This window comes from Tympanuchus pallidicinctus, unplaced genomic scaffold (genome assembly GCF_026119805.1).
Source record: "Tympanuchus pallidicinctus isolate F22 unplaced genomic scaffold, pur_lepc_1.0 scaffold31, whole genome shotgun sequence".
Lineage (NCBI taxonomy): Eukaryota > Metazoa > Chordata > Aves > Galliformes > Phasianidae > Tympanuchus > Tympanuchus pallidicinctus.
This window is the reverse complement of record NW_026294749.1, coordinates 15857228-15880044: the sequence shown is the minus strand read 5'-3', so window position 1 is coordinate 15880044 and position 22817 is coordinate 15857228. Positions and strand designations below refer to the sequence as shown.

Below are 22817 nucleotides of genomic sequence, written 5' to 3'. Positions count from 1 at the left end.
CTGTTCCAAGTAGCAGATAGTATCCTACTAACAAGTGTTTCCTTTCTATACAACAAGGAAACCCTAGTGCTTCACTCAGCTCAACGTTTAGTTAGAACTCACAGCTTTAACAAACATCATGGTGGTTATCTAAGACAACCAGAAGATATTAAGTATCGTTATTTTTCTTCTTTTATCACTAAACCTTTCCAGATTTGAAGTTCTATCACAGGTAATCTTAAAATCCAAGGTATTTTAGGAAGAACTTTTATCTGGAAAATGCATGCCTATGTGAATTTCTATGTTACGTCAATGAACATCACTTTCCTGACGTACTTGTATGAGCAAGAGAACATGCAAAGAAAACTAATTGAGTGCATAAAATAAAGATTTGCTTTTATAGAAGTCCTCCTCTGCAGCAATTAGAATTAGCAATGCAGAATTAGGAGATTCCCCTAGGTGTCAAAGCAGTTAACGTGGTAAAAAAAATTAACAAGTAACCAACTTGTAATAAATAAGGATCAACTGACATTACAGACCATCTGCTGTGAAACATTATTACGATAAAGAGAAAGAAATAGTGCCTTACGATAATGGAGCCGGCACCTGCCAGGATCACGTGCAGTGTTTTGTAATTTCAAAGACAGGCACACTGAAACCTGATAAACCTTACTATTTGTTTTCATCTCTTCGCTGTGCAATGTGAAGATGTTCTTCCAGGGTCTAAAATTTGACGTCTGTTCTTTGTCACAGCCACTTCTAGAGTATACACACTCCACTTGAGATTTCACACAGTTTTCAAGGGTCGATATTACCTTATACCCTCCCTGCACGACCCCTTGCAAATTACAGGTGGGGGAGGGCTGGGAAGGGGTGACAACATTTAGGTTTTTCAATCAAAGAATCAGCCTTTCCACAGTAACACAGAAGCTAACAAACCTCATAGGCCTTTACTATCCATCATCTCTAAGCATTCAAACCTCATTTCAAAGTAAAAAAAGACAACATTTAAAAGTATTTCCATTACATCAATCTGTGCAACAAGTACTGTCTCATTTCAATCTGTTTCTAAAGCTAATTTTTCTTTTACATGAGCAACGATTACTTGGAAAATTATGGGGAGAAAAAACAGGAACAAAAGCAATATATAACCTATAAAGGGTACATAACACTCCACTTTGCGTTTCTACAATTATTTCAAACTAATAATAAAGACACACTGGAACAATGCACCATGCTGAAGCGTAAAACAAATCGTATCCTATTCATATTTAATGTCCTAAACAAGGGTGCTACAGAAGTAATGATGAAGGAATTTCACAGCTTTGCAATGAAAGCCAGCAAGTTCAAAGGTAAAAGAGCGGCTATTTGGTCTTCTTCAGGCACAGTTTGAAGGGCATTTACACACCCACAAGCTTGGACTAAGTCCTAGTAGTCCTACAATCCTATTGCGCTGTAAGAGGAAGCAAGCAAATTAATTTCATCTCTAGAATCCAAGAAAATCAACTTTTAAATTCTGGTACTACTTCAACTCTCCACGTAAGCAAAAAATGACAGTCATGAACCTATATATTACTCTATCAGTACCCATACAAAGTGACTGACCATTACTCCTACTTATCTGTAAGAAGTAAACAGCCTCGAATTTGATGTAGTTTAGTAAAAATAAATACTACATATGTGAAGAAAAATAAACAAATACATAAACATTTTTCCCAACTCCTACAAAATACTTAGTCAATGCATAAAAGTTCACAAAAAAAGACTAATCCCATAATTAGCTAAGAGAAGGCGCTAAAACCATTACAATAACCCTCTCAAGGATGCCATTCCATCACACTGCCCTACTGCTGCCAAAATACAATGGAATGTTGTCAGGAAGTTTCATCCTCTACTGACATACACCAAAATAAGCTGGTAGATGTTGTGGGCCAACATAATAAAACAGGAGGCACTGCTTTCAGAGCAGTTCTTGTACTTCTCCCAAAACTTCAGAACAGAGAGATGTGCTACTCCCTCTCCTTTCCATTACCCAGGGTGGAACACAGCTCACATGCAAGGCATCAGATCTCACTTGAAAACAGTCGCTTGAGTTTTACTGACCTTTTAATAACAAGCTGTATTTCTTTTAGCTATCCCTTACGAGGAAAATAACATGCACGTTGGATAGGCTCTATAGAGAGTAAATTTTCTGGAATCATATGACAAGCACACCGAAATCTGCCTGATTTACAGTGTCTCCAATCATATAGTAGAACTACTACTTTATTTTGACGTCCCAATACAACTTCTGCCTTCACAGCTATACAGCCAATGCACTCTTCTCTCATAAAAACTATAGTCTGGAAATAAGTGGTTAAGACAGTTTACTTCTGTATCTGTATAAATAATTACAGATGGAATTTGAAGCTGCTCATTTCTTGACCCACTAAAAACTTGCAGGCTTTTCCCAAATGATCAAGATCCCAGGGAGCCTTGTTTTTGTTGGGTTGGATGTGGGAGATTTTTTTCTGTTGTTGTTATTGTTCTTGATCTTATTTCCTCCCACTCTCCTGTATTTCAGCAAGTCTGATCAAGAATTTCAACAGACCTCTTGTACTTGGCAATCAGCAACTCTTAAAGAGGCTATCAGCATTTGGCTCCCGGAGTCTCATAACCTAGTAAGTCTATTTACTCTTCGCATATCCCCACTTACCAATTACAGGCAGCTCTATAGATATAAAACAGTCTAAGATTTCTCAAGTCATGCAGAAACATCTTTAGGAAAGGCACGTCAATGAAGAGAGCCAAGAACAACACACCTTCTTCCACTGCCAGCTAATCCACAAGATGCAATTTACAACATTACAGAGCTACAAGTATTAGCTTGGGCAGGATGGAGGACAACTTAAAAATTCTCTTTCACTTTTTACTTCCGTGGGTGTTTTTTTTTTTGTAAAATTTTTTGTTCAAGTTCTCAAATCTCACAAATCCTAAAGGATACAGCCTCCACTCTAGCACATTTATTTCTTAAGGGGTGGAAAGAGGCAGAAGAAAGAATTCTATTTTGCCCCTGTAATCACTTGCACTAGTCATTTATGATTTCTAAGACACTTTCTATAATCACATGCCTCCAAATTAATTATTACCACCTAAGTTTAAGTGAGGTTATCATTATGAATTCAAAACTCCAACCGAACATAGCTTAGTTGAGCCACAGTCCATTACACAACATTTTATAGCACTGAGGTTTCTGTCCAGAAGCGTTCTAGGTCACTAAACTGTATAGCCAGTTTACTCACGTAAAATGACCTCGTCCTTACAGCAAAACTAGAAGCAAACAAGCAAGCATACACTTCACACAGCACAAACATGTAACTAATCAAAACCTAGAGAATCTGCCTATAGTAGGCATTTATTTCCACCACATTCCATCAGAATGAATCCACAACTACTGTTTTATAAAAAAAGTTATTCAAAAATCGCAACAAATTATATCAAACCAGAAGAGAAATATTCCTTGCTAAATTTGACAGTACTTCAATACCCAGCTATGCTCAGTGGTGTACAGTTTGAACAGTTCCTAGTTTGCCTTATCTTACCTAACGAGCTCTAAAACTTGAGCTGACTCCTGCCTTCTTTCGGCGAGGTGCCACTCCGACGGGCAGTACCTGCAGCTCTACCAGAACACCCTTCTACCTTCATTCATGCACCAATGACTAAGCTGCCAACTGGAAAAACAAAAGTTATTTCTCATAGATAGAAAGATATAAAAATACAGATGAATTTAAACACTTAAGCAAAACAAGGAAGTAATGGGAAATTGCAGTTTTCACATGTTCTTAAGTTATGCATAACTGTGCTCACTAAAAGCCTTTTTTTAACTGGCATGGTTTTAACTTGCATGCCTAATTTCAAGGATTTTTCCAAAAGATGACAGTACCTGAGAGCATAAAGTTTCAGTGTGATGCTTTTTTACCTCTCTCTGCTTATTCTTTTACTGATTCTCAACACTGTTCCATGGCTTCTTGTTTTCAGCTTTACCCGTATCTTGCTAGAGCAAACAGTTCCTGCAGCTAATGACAGGAATCTCAGTACAGAAATGCAACAGCTAGTGCAAAATGAACAAGTGCTGCCTCATAAACAAAGGCTAAGTCCAGACAAGGTAAATTTTCCTGGTACATCTACACAGTCTTCTCCACTGGAAGCTGAAGTAAACTTTCGTAAACACTAATGATCTACTAAGAAAAGTTTCATAGTAGTCTTACTGTACTGACATCAACTTTGTAAATAAGAGACCACATCCCTAACACAAGTATATTTCTGAAGTGAACGCTTTCTCTAATTTGAAATCTCACATCTTTTTGTGTTGCAAACAAGACACAGGGTGTTTTATCATTGTTTTTTCATTTGTTTTAAACTGAGTGTGCAGTGATAAGTCTTATAGTTTCTTAAAATACTGATTGTTTTCAGCTCTTGCACATGGAAAAATGAAGGCAGCTGACATGAAGAAAATACTGAGTGCAGAGAATCAAGTCAAGATATGAGCACGCTGAAGAGAAGTGAGAAGGCTTTGACAAAAAAGACGACCCTCAGAAACTGTTTATCTGCACTCCTGCTCTGTGACTTAAAATACAAATGGATACAACCTGAATTTAAAACAAAACCAACTCATGGCTGGGTGAACAAAACTGACCAAGGTGCATCTACTGAATTAGCAAGGAAGGTGGAGCTGATGAAAACGAGGGAGAGCCAGTTGTGAAAGCACAACGGCAGATACATGATATGCCAAGCAGAAGGCAGAACAATGAACCTTGCTTTTCTTAAAAAGCAAGTTCAGCAGTAGTAAAAGCGGGGAATCATACTGCATTTGATTTAGCAAGAATGAACACAGTACACTCTGGAAACCGAAATATCCTCAGCTGGCTTAGGGACCCTACTTATCCTGAAAGATCAATTCTTACAGAGAAAAAAATTTCTAAAAGCCCTTACCAGTTTACCCACTTACCAATTTAGTGGGTTAGAACACTGATCCTACAGGTCTACACCAAGAAAATTTTGGTCTTGTTTTACAGTTCACTTCAGTCACAGTATCACAGAATCATTAAGGCTGGAAAAGACCTCTAAGATCATCTAGTCCAACTGTCCACCTACCAGCAATGCTGCCCAATAAACTGCGTTCCTTAGTACCATGTTCCTTAGTACTTCAGGACATGCACGTGTCCTGAAGAGCTCCGGGGACAGTTACTCAACCTCTTCCCTAGGTAGCCCGTTCCAAGGCCTGACCAGTCCTTTAGAGATGATGTTTTTCCTAATGTCCAACCAGAACCTCCCCTGGCACAACTTCAAATCATTACATGTTGTACTGCTGCCAGTTACCTGGGAAAAGATGCTCATTTCACTACAACCTCCTTTCAGGTAGCACTCTCTACAACTAAGATCTCCCCCGAGCCTCTTTTTCTCCAGACTAGACAATCCCAGTTCCTTCAGCTCCTCCCTCATAAGGCTTATGTTCCAGACCCTTGACCAGCTTTGCTGCCCTTCTCTGAGCATACTCCAGGGCCTCAATGTCTTTCTTGTAGTGAGGAGCCCAAAAATGAACCCAGAACACAAGATGTGGCCTCACCAGAGCTGCACACAGGAAGACAATCTCCTCCCTGCTCCTGCTGGCTGTGTTTGAACATTCAATTCTCTAAGTGTCAGCACAAATCACTTTGCATCACAGCACCATTCAGTGCACCAACACACACAAATTCATACTGACCTGTTAAACATAAAAAGCAATTTTCACTTGTAGTAACGTTTCCACTGAAACTTTCTACACTGCTCTTGGAGACTAGTGATTCCTATCTCTAAACAGTACTGATGTTTACAAGCGTCAGTCAGCCCTGACTAGAATCTCCTCCCAGCAGCATACTAATTTCACAGCATCTTCCATCTTGGTACTTTCGTAAGAGAGCAGCCTCATTGAAGTCTAAATCAGGATTCACGTGAGATTTTTTCTGGTCCAACTAAGATGTCTAAACTGTGAAAGCACAATCTTACAGCAAGGAATTTATACTGCACAAAAAGAGATTTGTATCATTTCAGCTAAATTTCAGCTAGTTTTTAATCACTTTTAATCTCCAATAGCTGCAAGTGGCAAGACTGGTACAAAAGTGAAACATCTTAACATCTTAAGCGAAGTTGAAACTGATGCACATCTCTAACAGCCACACCTAAGCCCTTATTATCCCACACCATTAGGTCTTAAAGCTAAGCCTGCACCTAACAAAATCCATTTTAATCAATTTACTTAAGCATGTTTGTCTTTGCGTTTCACTTCTCCTACTAGTGATGGCACACCCACGTTTATTATCAAAATTCTGTTATCTCTGAAAGCCTAGATAGTAAAAGAACAGTCTGCTTTCTTAAGAAAATGCAATTTTTCAATAAGCATCTTCAATTGTATATGAAGTTTCTCCCTTGACTCCTCATAACATTTGCTCATGGTATTACTATCACGAAAAGCAAGACAGAAAGAAAAGCACCCAACAAAAACAGTTTTCTATAATCCCTCTTCGCCCCTCCACCTCTGTCCTCCCCAATTAAGTCCTCCAAACCTTAGACAAACTTCCCAGATTTTTTATTTTTAGACAAAATTCCAAAGTCTACAATGCTGTGACACTGGATGAAATGAAAAACTTACATATGGAATTAAGCTTAAATTACAGAGAAAAGCAGGGTGAACCTCATACAGCTAATTACTCACAATGCAAAAAGTTCTGAAATCTAACTACGTTCCAATGCCTCAGTTACACTACAGTAAGGTTCTAAGTTACAGCACTACATAACTGCGTATCAGAGCTGGGCAAATTTGCTACTTCATTACTTAATTCAGTCTGTAAGAGGTCCCAACTGTGCTGTAAAGCAATCAGTAGCCAATCTGTGGTAGTTCCTCCATTGAAAAACCTCCATTTTTCACAACAAATACTTACTTTAAAAATATATATACATACAAAAAACAGAAAAAAATATACAAGCTCAATGATTCTCTGGAGCTTTCCACGCACTGAATTTTCTTACGTTTGTCTTTTCCTTAAGGAAAATCCCACTTTAACGAGCAAGGGGGACTCAACGGTGTCAGCACCAATAATAAAGATTTAAGTTTACACCCTATACAGGGTGTAACTTGCTTGCTTCCTCACACACACCAAGTTAAGGCGGCACAGTGAGTACAAAGGCAGAACCACCACCCAGCTACCTTACCTAACCCACTCCTGCCCTCAGCAAATTGGAAAATGCTGGTTAAAAAGCACAATATAGCACAATGTGCATCAGCACTCATCTATCCTATACTGACAGTTCCAAATCTTCACAGCAGTAACGCACATTTGTGACGTTAAAACAAGTGTAAGTGAAACATCTTTGAAAATACTTTAACCACTAGGAAAATTTGTAAAAAATATTAAGTTTGAATGCCAGAGAAACTTCACGTATAACCAACTTACATAACGACTGGCTCCCGGTATGCGGCTCATCATTAAATTGGGCCCTACTGAGATACGTGTAACTACGTAGAACCATACACTGCTTGAGGAAGTTAACATTACTCACAGATCTTAACGTACAAACTGTAAGAAAACACTTTTTTAAGCAGAATTCTTGAGATAACTTTTTCAAAGTACCCGCTATTATCTCCCTAACAGTACAGCTAGAATACCCTACATTACACCACGATGGAGAATAAGTCAAATTCAAAAAAGCCACCTCAGATCAGTACCCGAATGCATCAACATAGCTTAAATTAATTTCAATGCTTTATAGAAATGCAATGAAATATTCTCATGCAGTGGAAAAAGGACTATAGTGAAAGGAGGATAATTTAGTTAAGCCAGCACAATCATTTTGTCAGTCCAGCAGTGAAACGTGTATGCCCAATTCAGGTGCCCAAACTGTAAACTATTCTCAGTATAGAACAGACAAATGAAAAGGTTTCCTCCAGAGGAGTACGTCCGCTCAGAAGCCCTGTTCTGTTGCACTGAGGAGTTGTCGCTTAGTTGAGAAAGACCAAGTTGTCAAAATTAGACACCAAACTCGGATTCTGAAGTTCAGTGCAGAAATTACTCTCCAGATTCAATGTATTCCCCACACTGCCACAGGACAGCCATATTTAGTGTTTAAATCATACTCAAATACATCACAGTAAGATCAGTTACGTCTCATAATCTTAAGAACCAAAGTAAGACAGACGCAAGAGATTTGGCAGCAACTCCTGAGAAACAAGAGAAGCCACAAAGCAGAGGGAAAAGACTACAGCAGTCACCCGCAGACACCAAGTGCCAGCGCAACACACTCCTAACCACCAAATGACAGAACTGCAGCAGCTCTGCGATCTGCATATCTGGAGTAAACACCATGCACCAAAGAAGTTTCTTACTACTTCCTCAAAGCTAATGCATCCTAAACCCACTCTGTATCTTCTAAGTACCAACTTGAAGTATTACAACAATACAGCATTATGAGTGTTCAGCGTAATTTAAGTCACACAGCCACTAGGTATTCCTGCTCCCCACGAAAACCTTTTGGCAGGACTAAGAGGATGGTCTGAGCTGGAATTTCTTTTCCTAGACTAGCAACGGGTTAAGCATATATTAAATTGATCATATATGAAAGCATTTATTGACAAAAGGTTATTAAGGAAGTCAGTAACAAACAAATGAAAACAAAATAAGGCGAAACAAGTAAATAATCTGTAACCTCCTAATGCTTAAAGATAAACTAAGCTCACATTCCTTTCTTGTCAAAGGCACAGCTGGAGAACTTGAACACAGCAGGAGACAGCAGGTGAGCCTACAGAGGAAAGGAATATGTCAAGGGAAAAGAGGTGAGATAACAAAGAAGATTTTTAAGACAAGAAAGTAAAATCAGAAGGGCAAGAAACAAAAACAAACAAACAAAAAAACAACCAACACGGTAAAGGAAATAGTTACTGGGATGAAGAAAGCTAAAACAGGAAACGTCATAAGGGAATGATGGCGATTAAGAAATATAGCTTGAAAAGGAAACAAGAAGGACTGAGAAAGAATCCCAGTAAGGACACAGCTTTCAGCAGCAAAGTTACCAGAAGACAAAGAAGGTGATTAGCTGCAGTGACAAAAAAAAAATGCAGGACTAGCCATCTCTGAATGGAGGCAGTGCACAAACAATCAGGTAAGAGGTTACCTGAGGGGGAACCTCTCCCTGGGAACATGGCAGAAGGGAGCTGCAAGGGAAAGCCTGAGTCACAGCACACTTTTTGATAGAGAGAAAGCTGGGGAAGATGAGAAAAACAGAAATAAATACTTTAAGAGACGATGGTATGGGGTTGGGAGACACACAGAAATTTAGCTACAACCACGTAGGTCCCATTCAAACCTGAGAGCCACTAGAGCTTTGCGATGGAGACAACAGGGTGAAAGCCACACGGAGCAGGTAAAGGAGAAGCGAAGACAGGCAAACTAACACTGGCGACGAGACAGGCTACGGGAAAAGCTCCAGGAGCCTCAGGATAGAATAGAAGAGGCCTAGGACGAACATGGCCTGGGCGCGCAGTCCTTGGGCCGACGGGAGGGCAGGGGAGGTGCGGGGCTCCGAGAAGAAGGGCCAGTATCTGAGAGAGACGTAAAGCTGGAGCAACGACCGGGTCCAGGCCACGTGCCGGCAAGGGAAGGGCTGGGCGGCGGGAGGGAGGGAGGCTGGGCCGGCCTCGGGACGGGAGAGGGCACAACAGGCGGACCTGCGAGGGCAGGGCTGCCGGCAGCGGGGGCTCCTGCGGCCCAGAGGGGCGATGTAATTCTAGCGCGCGGCGAGAGCCCGGAGGTTAGAGGCCGGAGGTTCGAGGCCAGAGCTCCGATCCCGTCGCACAACGGCTCCCGCCGCCGCCTCCGGAACGCGGCGTACGCCCGGGAGAAGAAAAGCGGGTGGGTCGGCCAGGCTCAGTCGCTCCCGCTCCTCGCCGCGCTCTTCAGGGCCGAGCCGCGCTCCGTTAAGCCCTCGTCGCCTCGGCCCAGCCGGGCCTCCCCGCCCGACCCAGCTCAGCTGCGACACGGCACCGCGGCCTCCTGCACTCACCAGCACCGCACGTCCCGCAGAGTCAGGCCGCGTCCGCCCGCCCCTTCCGCCTCCGCCGAGCCCAGATCCGCCGCCGCCTCCCCTCGGCACGGCTCAGAGAGCGCCAAGGCGCCGCCCCCCAGCGCGGCCCAACGCGGCCCGGCCCGCGGCGCGGAGGAGACCCGAGCCGTGGGTCGGCCCTGAAGGCGGGCGAGAGGCCGGCAAAGACGGCGCGGCAGAACCTCTCCCCGCCCGAGCCACCGGAAGAGATCGGCGTAGCGCGAGCCTCGCGGCCGGAACTAAAAACCACCGGCAGCCGCGGCGGGGAGGGGTTTGCCCTTCGGCTGCGCTCGGATCCGCCAGCTTCCCTGCGCCGGCTGTCCCGGCGGAAATGACAAGGGCAGGTGCGCGCCGCCGGAAGTGGCGGAGGTGGTGCGGCGGCCGGCGGCGCTGGGTCTCGTGTCCTGCTGCCCGGGGGTCACCGTGCCGGATCCCCAGCGTTACCCCGCTTCCAGAGACGTCGGGCGTGCTCTCTTCCGATCTAAAACGCTGAGATTTATGTCCGTCCACTATGAAATCGCGGATGCTTTTGTAATTATTAGGTACGAATTCTTAGCTTGTCCCAAGCCACTGAATTACACACCATCCAGTCTCAAAGTTCCAGTGAGTGCTAAAGAAGATCCCCACCTGGCGTTACTAAACTACATGGCTCTCCTCCGAATGGCAGCAAGAGTTGTTAGCTTCAAGTAAACGCTGAGTTGAGAAATGACAGACATTGTCATAATGACCTAAAAGTAATTAGAAATCTTAATGTAATTGTGAATTACAAAAAAAAACTCTCAGATAACAGCATTGGGAAGAGAATAGGGTAGAAATTCTTCAGAAGAAAAGTTTAATCATTCGGTTTGCAAGCAAGCTGGGAGACTTGCTTTTGAAGGCCTGACTGATAGAAAAATGGATCATGAACTAAATAATTGTGTTTGTGGTCTATGAACAAATTATGTAGCTTTAATGCAAGATGATAAAATGCCAACTGCTAGCTTTCGCATCGTCATGTGGATTGCAAGAGGGGCAGTTAATTTTTAACAGCATGGAATGGATTATGCAAAATCAGACCAAAATTAAGCTAGGTAATTACAATTAAGGTTTTGGAAAAGTAATGTTTTGGACTCTGTCCTGCCTTACAATTCCGCAGTCCTCAGGAATAAATACTCATGGAACTGTGCTGCAAAGGAGGAGAGTGGGATTAATGGATTCTCTGTATTTTGCTTAGTCAAGGCTCTCTGCACCGTATCCTCCCAAACTATGCAGACTTTCCCTGCCAAAATGAAGTCAGATGCTGGTCTGATTTATACCTGAAGATACTTAAAGCAATTTCCACAATCATAAAAAAGTTTTGTTCTTTGTATGAAGAATTCTGCCCAGAAAATGTAATGTTACTTATGAGGAGAGAAATGGGAAAGCAACAAAGAGAAACAAAAGATTTCTTTGCTCTCCAAAATGTTCAGCTGGCTCCATCAGCTTTACATGATTTTCAAAAACCAGCCTTCTTAAAGCTTAAACTCAAAGCCCTTAGTCACTTAAGTGCCTGCAAATATATTTCCCTCTAATAATGTCTTCAGCACAGCCTGCTGAAGCGGACACAAGCAAAACCACTGATATAGCTCTTCTAATGAAACAGCTCTGGTTGAACTTGAGAAGCACAGTCTGAGAAACTAGTGTAATATAGAGCAGGGACGCATCAGTCAGATGGCATCACAGTGCTTTATTTTGTCCAATGCAGGCATACTTTGCAAATATCATTCTTAGGCATGACTAAGTTTGCAGTTTGCCAGTATGGACTGCACTAGAGCAGAGTCAGTGTTAGTTATCCCCTGTGTTGCATCGCTGTGGCCAGCTCTGCACGGTACAGTAAAGATGACGACGGGTGAGAGCAACCAAAATAGTCTGGGGGAGATGGAACCAAATCCAATGGACTAATAAAAGATAATGACTTATTTTTCAGTCTTAGAAAGTAAGTTTTAGTCATGCATTTTCAAATAGTTGCATTTATAGAGGAACTCCACCACCTTCCTGGGCAGCCTGTCCTAACACCTCACTCTTCCCGAGATGTTTTTCCTAATATCCAACCTAAATCTCCCCCAGCACAACTTGAAGTCATTACATATTTTCCTATCACCTGGGAAAAAAGGCTAACCCTCACATGGCTACAACCTCATTCTCAGGTAGGAGTAGAGAGCTATAAGGTCTCTCCTGAGCCTTCTCTTATCCAGACTAAACAATTCCTGTTCCCTCAGCTGCTCCTCATACAACTTGTGTTCCAGACCCTTCACCAGCTTTGTTACTCTTCCTGGGACTCAATGTCTCTCTTATAGCAAGGGGCTCAAATCTGAACATAGTGCTTGAATTGCATCCTTGCCAGTGCTGAGTACAGAGGGATATAGTCTCTAGTCCTGTTACACTATTTCTGTTACAAGCCAGGATGCCATTCACCTACCTGGCACACTGCTGACTCATGTTCAGCTGGCTATCAACTAACACCTCCAGATTCTTTTTCTCTGTGCAGCTTTCCAGCTTACCACTCTGCCCCAAACCTGTAGGAATGCATGGGGTTGTTGTAACCAAAATGCAGGACTCAGCACTTGGTCTGTTAAAGCTGACACAAAAAAGTTGGCCTCAGTCCATTGATCCAGCCTGTCCGTATCCCTCTGAAGGGCCTTCCTACCCTTAAGCACATCCACGCTCCTCCCAGCTTGGTGTCATCTGCATACTTACTGACGATGCTCTCCCTCCCTTTGTGCAGATCATCACTGAAGATAGTAAATAGGCCCCAGTACTGATCCCTGAGGAACATCGCACATGCTTGGTCACCAGCTGGGATTAACTCTGTTCATCACCACTCTCTGAGCCCAGCCATCCAATCAGTTTTTTACCCAGTGGAGAGTAGGGCCACAGATAAACAAGGCAACTGGAAAAGAAGTGGGCAAAAAGTGTGGGAGGAAGGCAGGTTCTGCACTAGATTGTGGTTTTTGAGATCTGAGAATTATGCATGTTGATGTTTGTTTGCGTTAATTTGTTGTTACTTTAAGGAGGCAAGGCACAGTCCTCTGCTTTTAATTGTGATGCTGGTAGTTTGTTTGGCACTCTGAAGAGATAGGCCAAAAAATAAAAGTAAAAAAATCCACACTGTAAGATGCAGACATTGTGTGTAGCATGATTCATTCATACACATACTGAAAAAAATCCAGTTTCAGGGTAAGTGGTCACAGAAAGGAAAAAGGAAATGAATACTAAAGTAAATATCACTTCTCCCCCCCCCCCATAGCAGAATGTTTACTGTACTTTAAATTGTCCAGTGGAATTTACGCGTGTGACATGAAAGAGGAGACATTTCCTTCAGAAGCAGCAGCAGCCAAAATATCAAGGACAAACTTCATGGGAGAAATCATCTCCAGAATGAGTTTACGAAACTGCTGAGAAGGATCTGCTTTTAATTTCCACAAATTTCTCACTTGTTGCAGTGTTCTACTACCCATCGAGACTGTACTAGAGTTCACAGGAATGTATGATGAAAGAGTAGCTAATAGAAGAGAGGCTGCTGCTGAACATGCTTCTTTCATAATAATTAGTGTAAAGTTATGCTACAGAGATTCCCAAACATATTCACACTTTTGAACCAGCGAGAAGGTACTTAGTATTTTTAATTTCTTTGGCCATGCTCAGCATGCTCACAAAAGGGGACACGAGTTTGAAAATCTCCCTCAAAGCCATCTTAGCAGTGGTCAAAGTTTGCCACTAACCAGTATGTTTATTTGATGAATTATCGGTGATTTTTTATACACATTATAAAAACATAACTGGAACTACTGAAAGTCTTCAGTCCTCAATGCTTTTAATGAATTTATATATGCACATCTGACTTTTCTTGAAGTTGTGCAAGCATTAATTACTATTATTTTCCTCTCTGTTACTTAGTCCAGTGCTTCCAGTTTTGAAGCATACAAAGGATCAGTGAAAGCAACGAAGAAATCCTACAAATTACTTTCTGCCAAGAAAATCCTTCAGATGCCACGAGCACTATGTTATTATGATTTGATTGCAGCAATAGAGTAATAGAGATGCAAAAATAAGTTATTGAGAGGATATGCAAAGTAGATGAAGGGAGAGGTTTTGCTGAAAAAATCACTGGTGATTTTGCACTAAGGTGGTGGCACAAACACTGCTGTGTCCGTGATTTTGTGACGTAACTGGAGTTTATAGAAGGAAAAAGACTACAACCATGTACACTAACCTGATAAATGTCCCAGCACACATGCAAAAAAAAGTTTGATCAATTTCCGAATAGTCAGTGGGAGGTGGTGGTTTGGTTTTCCTCAGTACTGTGCCACATACATATAGTTACCACATTCCGTGCTGTGGAGATAGGCCTGCTAGTGACTGCTTTCAAACCTATAATTTTTAATCAGATTTGAGAGAAGCATGTTATACTTAATTTCTCTAAAGAAAGATATTCCCTGAGTCCCAGGGTGGAGCTTAATCACATCTGACTCTGACACTGTCAGTGGTGTGACTCAAATATTCAGACCTAAAGGTAAGAGATTCTCATTGTCCAAAAGCAAGTTTTTTTTTTCCTGCACTGTGAAAAGCAACATGGAAGGTTCTGAATTATCCATCTGGTCTTATCACCAGGAAGGATATATTTATGTCTGGAAGTCTGCTCAGCACTCAGTTCCAACCAGTCCTGTGAGTGCAGCACACTTCCTCACTGTCATTCTTTGAGAATATTTGAACCCAGGGCTACTCAGAAATGGAATATAGCTAAGTGATATTGGATCATCGGATCGGTCAAACTTCGAAGGAGTTCGATATGAGTCTGGCACTTGCCTATGTAATGATTTTTCTTGCTACAAGTCAGAGTGACGTTTTTGGAATTCATCTGGTAACCTGGTAAAGTTGCAAAGTTGTCTGGATACTTGTTGTGTACATAGTGGATAAGGATGCTTTAATGCATATTTTTCCCATCTTTCTTCATAACCAGAATGCTTGGTACTCCTTTGTGCATCCTCAAGCCCTGACAGGAGTTACAATTTCCAGATATCTGGAGTCTGTTCAGAGCAACCTTCAGCAGTCTTGTGTATCAAGAGTTTGTACCAGAACAGTTTCTCCGTTATCTCACGCATTCTTGTGAACTGTATTATGGTGATTATATGTTTTTACCTCCAGGAAGTGGCTTAACATATGCTCCTACTCTTTTTGTTCTTAAAAAAATGCCATCAGAAATCTATGGAAAGTATTCTTTGTTCCCAAGGTAAAGACACAAAGTTTCACCCCTTATCTAAACAAACAGCTTTCTCAGAAGTCTTATTACCTCCCGATACTATGAGAGCTTTGTATTCGAATCTAACATTAACAATTTAAAGGAAAAATGTTTTGATAACCTCTTTTTTTATGAGATACTTAACAGTCATTTTCTTTTGCAGGAGAAAGTTGTTTGTGGATAATTTTATAGGCTATTGCATATCACAACAGATGTACATTATCAGTGTTTTCTTTTTCTGGCCAAAAAGACTATATCCTTCTTTTCTTCCCTTTTTTTGTCCCCCTTCCCCTCCTAGGCCTTCACGCTGTTTGACATTAGGCATATCATTTGACCTGAAAGGAAGGGATGAATGGTGGACTACAGTATTTAAATATAGTGGGAAGAAGTGATAGATTTTGCAGCTTTTCTGCTGAGCGGTGTAGCGATTGGACAGACCAGTATGATGGGAAAAGGCATTTCATCAGAGGTGCAATGACAAGAGGATCAGCACAATAGAAAGATGCTATAAAGGAAAGGGATTACTTACCTGTATCAGAAGATTTCACATCCACCGAGGAAAGCTTCGCCAAGGAGAGATGTCTAAAGAGATATCTTCCCCAGTGGGGTGTAAGAGAGGTGGAGCCAGGCTCCACCCCTTCCTGTCACACAGCTGAATTGCCTTTCCCTGTGCTCCCACGGCTGGCCCAGTCCTTTCCCCAGGTGCTCAATTCAGGCTGTGTCTCAACAGTTCCCATACAAGTGGAAAGTTTGAGCATCAGGATTATCATCATTGCTCATAAATCAGTGCCACTATCTATCAACGAATGTTTGAATAAGCTAATTGAAATAGGACACCATCTGTCCTTCCAAACTCAGAGGTACCTGGAAGATTCTACCTCTTCCTGCGTTGTCACCATTTGCCTTTTGATTTTGCAGAAGTCACATTGTTTTTCACAGAGACAAACCTCTGCATATGGAAGGTAGGTAGCGCCGTATTCACAGATTGAATAAGAAAGCAGTCTTAAGAACAGCTGCACCAATAAGGTAATTTAGTTAGTCTACTGCTCTTTCGTTCACAGGTAGCTGCAGGCCAGTGTTAACATTGGCGAGCCCTCTTGCTGTCTGTGTCACCAAGAAAAGCACAGGATTGTACTTGTGCTCCAAACTTCTGATTTTGCTTTTCTCTACCAAGTGCTTTTCACCTGAACTATTGTATTGTAAGTCTGCAACAAATTGAATTTCAGCGTTGTAATGAATGCCCTGACCACAACAGTAAGTGGACTGCCAGAGGATTTCTAATTCTTGCTGCTGAAGACAGATGTTTGATTCTAAATCTCATAATCTTGCTATCTCTCCACCTGGGAGCTGCAGGTAGATAGCTGATCACTATGATATTTCAGTCTGTAGGCAGAAATGGGAATAGGTTTGCTAGAGCACTGGTGGCTACTTGAGGGACTATCAGAAAAGAGCATCATGATATCAGATATACGTTGGTAAGAACATCAATCCTTTTGGCATCTTAGGTTTGTGTTTTTTTTTTTTTTTCCTCCAGAGGCTGGCAAACATTTTTAGGTCAGTGATCACAGCTTCTGTTAATTCTTTAACTGTTCAGGAACCTGGGAAATCAGTACTTGAGTGATGGTCTGAACAGTGAATGATCTGAACTGGTGTATGTGGGGAACTGTTAGGTCACAACTTGAACTGGGGATTGAGCACCTGGACAGGGGACGTAGGCTGGCTCCTGAGAAGGAGTGCTGCATGGCCAGAAACGCCCTTCACCAGCTGGGTGTGTTCATCTTTTCTTCCTGTGTATGACTATTGGCCTAACTGTAAGTTCTGGTGTAACTAAGAACCTCTCAGAAGCAATTTTGTCTCTTTGTGAGCAGAACAGAGCATAAACAGTATTGTAACAGAAGTGGTTCTTTGGCATCAACAGAAACCAGGAAGCGTTTAGAAATATTACAGCTGGAACCCAATAGTTAAAAATATGATACTTGGTCTCTAGATTCTTAAGGTCTAGCACAACTAAGACCTTGAGTTACTATGAAGAAGAGTTAGCAAATATCCAAGTACGTATTTCATGTGATTTCTGTCTAGATGAGTCAGATGAGTTTCAGTAATTTTCATAATGAGCCAGAATGCTTTAATGTTTCTATTTCAGAATACTGAGAAAACCTAATGAATTTTTACAGGCAGAAGACACATTTTGTTGATTAATCAAAACCACCTTCACACCATCATGAATAACTGGCTTACACTGAGTTGAGCAAGCAATCATTTTTACTGTAATTCTGGTGTATTTTTTTCACAGTCAAGTACAAGCTTTTTTCCAACCCAGATACCAGTGGAAGATGTACTTTTCTTTTTCTTGAAAAGAAAGCTAATTTGCAAGTAAATTATGAAGGGATTAAAATTACTGATGTTAAAATAAACCGAGAACATTGTGTCACTTGAGACTTATGCTTTTAGTTATTTGCGATTACAATTTGCTTTTATTGTTCAGTAATATATGGTAGGTCTCCCACATACTTTTGAAAGTTCACCTAGTTTGATGGATATTTTGTCTCTTCACTAAATAAAAGAATGAGTAATATGAATAATGACAATATTAATGTGTGGAAAAAAAAACAAAACAAAATCCACTGTAACTACTCTGGATGATAATTACAGGAAACAATGCCTTAAAGTCGTTGCCAAACCACAACTGCCCCCTTTTACAAGTAAACAAAAGTACCTGCAGAAACTGAGAATCTGTTTATTTTACTCTGATTTCCACATTTCAAATACCACAAGTTTTTCTGGGCACCGTGTATACTTAGCATTTATACATCTATCTGTATGAACTGCAGTTACATGACATGGGAAGACTTACGTCTGGAGCTAACACGAATTGTTCAAGTCCAGGAGTCATATCAAAAGCGAAGTGCTGTACTGTGTGTGCCCCTCAGCTCCATGCACATGAATTCTCAGTTCCTGCTGGGTTTATTTTTTCATCTGGAAAAATAAAATAGTGTGAACTTTGATCCTTTGACTCAAGTTTGGGAAGGATTACTTTTGTTTAGGATCATGGCAATTTTGTTAAATTAGAGTATCAAAAACTTGCCCCACTTCTGCACCATTTAAGGCTATCTTTGAGGACAGTGCTTTGCCAGGGAGGAAAATAACATTAAATAGTGCAAGTCGGTCCCTAGGCAACTAATCCCCAAAGAACAGCATATAAAAACATCTGGAAGTAATTCTGGTGACATTGAGGTTGGCGGATAATGCAGCTGCACTGTGCACCTTTACTGTGAATGGATAATTCACATCCTGTGAAGCTGTAGGCTGAAAACATTTCTTATCTATGTATTGGCACTATGATGTTGATTATTCCTTCTTTCCATGCTGTGTAAGATGACATAAAACGGGACCCATTTTGACTAAGATGGCCTAGACGCTATTTTGGACTTGCTTAGCTTTTCTAGACCTCTCTATGTTCAAGAAAGCATTTGAAATAAAGTAGGTGAATGCCTGTGTGTAAGGAATTCACTGAACTGGAAGGTTTATGACACATTAGAACACAAGTGAATAAAATGCTAAATACAATGTAGTTTTCCAGGTGAGCTGCTTTGATTATATCCAATATTTACTATAAATACAGTTGGTAAGCTCCTGGCGGTAGCTGATGCATCCCTCCAGACAATCCAAACAAGCCCTCCATATACTCTAGCCAAATGTCTAGTACAAACACACTTGCTCAAGATGCCAGATACTACTGCTTTTCATCATAAATGTGAAAAACTTAATATTTTATTTAAAACACCGTGAATATGCCACTTCGTATTGGAAGACCACCTGAGGAATGGAAGAAAACTCCCTCTCCAAGCAAGGAAGAGAAGATTGTTATCAGTAGAAGTCAACATGGATTCAGCAAGGGGAAGTCATGCTTGACCAACCTGTAGCTTTCTGTGATGTCATCACTGGCTGAGTAGATGGGAGAGAATGGTGGATACCATTCTCAACAAGAGCAAGAGAAGAGCCTTGCACCTGGGGAGGAGTGACTGCATGTATCGATCCAAAGACCTGCTGAAGAAATCTTTGCAGAGAAGGACCTGGCTGTTCTGATTGGCAACAAGTTGTCTGTGGGCCAGCAGTGTGCCTTTGTGGACAAGAAGGCTGTCCTGGGATACCTTAAAAAGAACGTGGCCAACAAGTTGAGGAAGGTGATCTTCCCATGCTCCTCTGCCCTGCTGAGCCCACATCTGGAATACTGACTCTAGTTCGGGGCTCCCCGGTTCAAAAAAGACAAGGAATCTCCTAGAATGAGTCCTGTGGAGGGTAACAAAGATTATTAAGGGCCTGAAGCATCTCCCTTATGAGGAAGGGCTGAGACCTGGAACTCCTCAGTCTGAAGAAGAGACAGCTGAGAGGGAATCACGTAACTGCTTATAAAAGTGTGGGAGTCAAGTTGATGAGACTCTTTTTGGTGGTGAGCAACAGTAGAACAAGGGGAAATGGGCAGAAACTGGAAGACAGGAAGTTCCATGCTAATGCAATGAAGAACTTATTTCCTGTTAGAGTGATGGAGCACTGGAACAGACTGCCCAGACAGCTTACGGAGTCTCCTTCCTGGGAGATTGTCAAGACCCCCCTGGACAGCCACCTCTGTGACCTGTTGTAGGGAGCATGCTTTAGCAAGGAGGTTGTGCTCCATGATCTCCCTCCCAACTCCTGCAATTCTATGATTACTGCAACTTTTCCATCTTAACATCATTTCTTCTTCTTAATTGTAAGGTGTTTTTAATGCCTCCTTTTATGTTTCCTCTGAGCTGGGAATGTAATTTTCACAAATCATGCAAATAAACTGGATAATATGCTAGTGCCCAACTACTTTATATAAGGAAGCTGGCCTGACAGGTAAGAGAGCTTGTATGATCTGCTTTGAGGACACGGGATAGTTTTTGGTTTTGTTTGTCGTTTGTGACATTTCTGCCCTTGAAAACAGCTGGTAAGTAGGAGGACCAAAGCAGCTGTGCTTAACTCTGACTGCACTAGGTGGCATCATCCACGTGAGCATCAGTGTGTATGCACACTTGGTGTGGGGGAGTGCTGAGGCTGCTGCCTTACAAGGTGGAATTTTTTCTTGTCATTGAAGTGTTTGTTAATTACTGATGTCATTCCATTGGTGTTCAGTGGCACCAAGAACAAATTGATTCTCTGCTTCCAAAGATAAGGAATTTGTTGGGGAGAGGGAAAGAAAGGTTTTCTTAATAAATCTTCCAGTAACAGGATCCTAACAAGCATAGCTTCTGCTTTGGTTTAACTTAGTTTAGGTTTTTGAAATGTCCTGCTTTTAAACTGGAAACTGCGTACCACAGCTTTCCAAAACTGAGTTAGGCTTATTGCTTCATTTCTGTGCAGCTGATGCATGGGTGGGTTGAACTCCAGTGGTGCTGAGCAAATGTGAGTTTCCTTGTGTGCTCTCGGTGTTCATCAGTGAAAGTGCTTTATCTAAGTAGTTATATCTTCGGGTGTTAAAATTTGATCCTTTGAATAGAAGCAGAGAATCTTTGTAAGGTGAGGTTATTCTCCTGTCACTTTACAGAAGCAGGTGTGTGTGCTCATCAAAGTACATGAGGTGCGCTCATTGTGTTTAGTTGTCTTTCTCTTCTGAGCCACTAATGGAGAACGCAAACTTTATGAAGCAAGTTTTTAAAGCAGTTCATAAGAAATTGAGAAGACTTTAACCCCTGTTTAGGTTATATGAAGAAATCAAACACAGAAACGGAATGCACGGTGTCGCTAGCATGCCTAGCCTCGTTTGCTATGAAGAACAAAGCAGCAAAAGTATTTACAAAAATGTTTTCTACAGATAGCAGTCTTCTACTCGGAATAAAGCAAGCAATGCATCAAAATAGACTAGCAGCAAGAAAAACAAGTAGCCAGTTACTTCTAGCTGGATATGTTATTTCATAACACTCTCACAAGAAACTAAGAACAATTCAGCAGTAGTCTTGTGGAACTGAAATCAGTTCTCTTCACAGTACCTCCGTAGAGAATCATTATATTTTGGAAGTGGGAATAGGTGCCCTGAAAGACTTCAATTGCCTGTATTTTTGCATGTCTGCAGTTGAAGATATATATGCAGTGAGATTTCCTAAACATTTTTCTTGCTTTTAGCAGAAGTTAGGTTTATACATGCCATTACAAGTAGCATACAAACTTCTGTTTGCAAGTTGAAATAGATGAATTCTGATTCATTTCATTTAATTCTAATTCATTCTAATCAATTTATTAAATTTAATTAATTTATTAAACCTAATTCATTTATTAAACCATTTTTTGTGTCATCTGTTTGTGTGTCCCCCTGCAGCCCCACCCCCACCCCCAGTTTTTAATCCTAAATTTTTTAAAGGCCGAATAACATTTCCTACTTAAAAAAGAACAAAAAACAACCTTACAAAAAAACTTCTTGCTGGATTTTTCTCATTGATTTTTCTAGGCACTTTCATTCCTGAGCTTTGCTTCTTAGATATTTCATTTCTCATGGATTTTTTTTTTTTTTTTTTGACTTGTTCACTTGTATTTCTCTTTCCCTGTGCATTTTTGTTCAATGTTTTCTTCTGAAATTTCCTTACTTCTATTTTCTGTCTGGTTTATCCCATGAGCTTTACTTTTGAGAATCATGAGTGACGCCACACAAAACGTGGCAGAAAATGTTCAGCTTAACATTAGAGACTGAAAAGCAATCATTGGAACACACACACACAAAAGAAAATATCACTGATGTGAAGAAGGTCGGGGTGTACTTCCCATATTATTACACAAAGTGTAATGGATGTACTTATTGGTGCGTTTGGTGAATCAGTTTAATACCTGTAGCTGCCTTTTTACAGTTATGGTTTTTACAAGAAAACTCTATTCCTGTTCTTGATATTCACTTAGATGCAATAGGCTTAAGTAAGGCTGCTCTGTCTTACAGAAAATTACACCCAAACAAAAGGATAACAAGTGTTACAAAGCTGAATCACTGATAGTGCTCTGCTGTTTCTCATTTTGAAGGAAATAAGGAAAGAGAAAAGCTGGCTGATCTTCCGGGATACTGAGGACCCCCGGCCCTCCACAACTCAAATACGGCAACAGACTAAGCAGCTTCTGGAAAACAGAAGGACTGTTATTAAAGTAGCTTAAGTTAGGCCATTGGTTTTCAAATCGTAATCTGAAAGAGTGAGCTACAAATTACATAGAAAACCTGGGGGAGCAGTCATTCAGATCAGGGATTTTCCAACCTTCAATTACAGTACAGAATGTGCTCCAGGCTCCAGGGAGACCTCGGTGTGGCCTTCCAGTGCTTGAAGAGAGCGTATAAACAGGAGGGGGAACGGCTGTGTGTGAGGGTGGATGGTGACAGGACAAGGGGAATGGCTTTAAACTGAGACAGGGGAGGTTTAGGTTGGACATCAGGAGGAAGTTTTTCATCAGAGGGTGGTGATGCACTGGAACAGGTTGC

At 41.3% G+C, this 22817-nt stretch overlaps 1 protein-coding gene and 1 long non-coding RNA gene across 4 annotated transcripts in view; one reads left to right on the top strand and one right to left on the bottom strand.

Annotated features, from left to right (window-relative positions):
- Window positions 1-10188, bottom strand: part of CUL1 (cullin 1) — a 46483-nt gene extending 36295 nt beyond the window's left edge. For both annotated transcript variants that reach the window (XM_052697672.1, XM_052697673.1), the window contains exon 1: window positions 10051-10188. The gene's annotated coding sequence lies outside the window, so the exon portion shown is untranslated. The remainder of the gene's footprint in view (window positions 1-10050) is intronic.
- Window positions 10189-10405: 217 nt separating this feature from the next.
- On the top strand, window positions 10406-20036 carry LOC128087809 (uncharacterized). Of its 2 annotated transcripts, none has more exons than XR_008210021.1 (3): window positions 10406-10631; window positions 14005-16312; window positions 16412-20036. It is a non-coding gene; the product is annotated as an uncharacterized LOC128087809 (long non-coding RNA). The 2 variants fall into 2 exon arrangements; XR_008210020.1 differs by having other exon boundaries at window positions 14005-16600; window positions 17521-20036.
- The last annotated feature ends 2781 nt before the right edge of the window (window positions 20037-22817 follow it).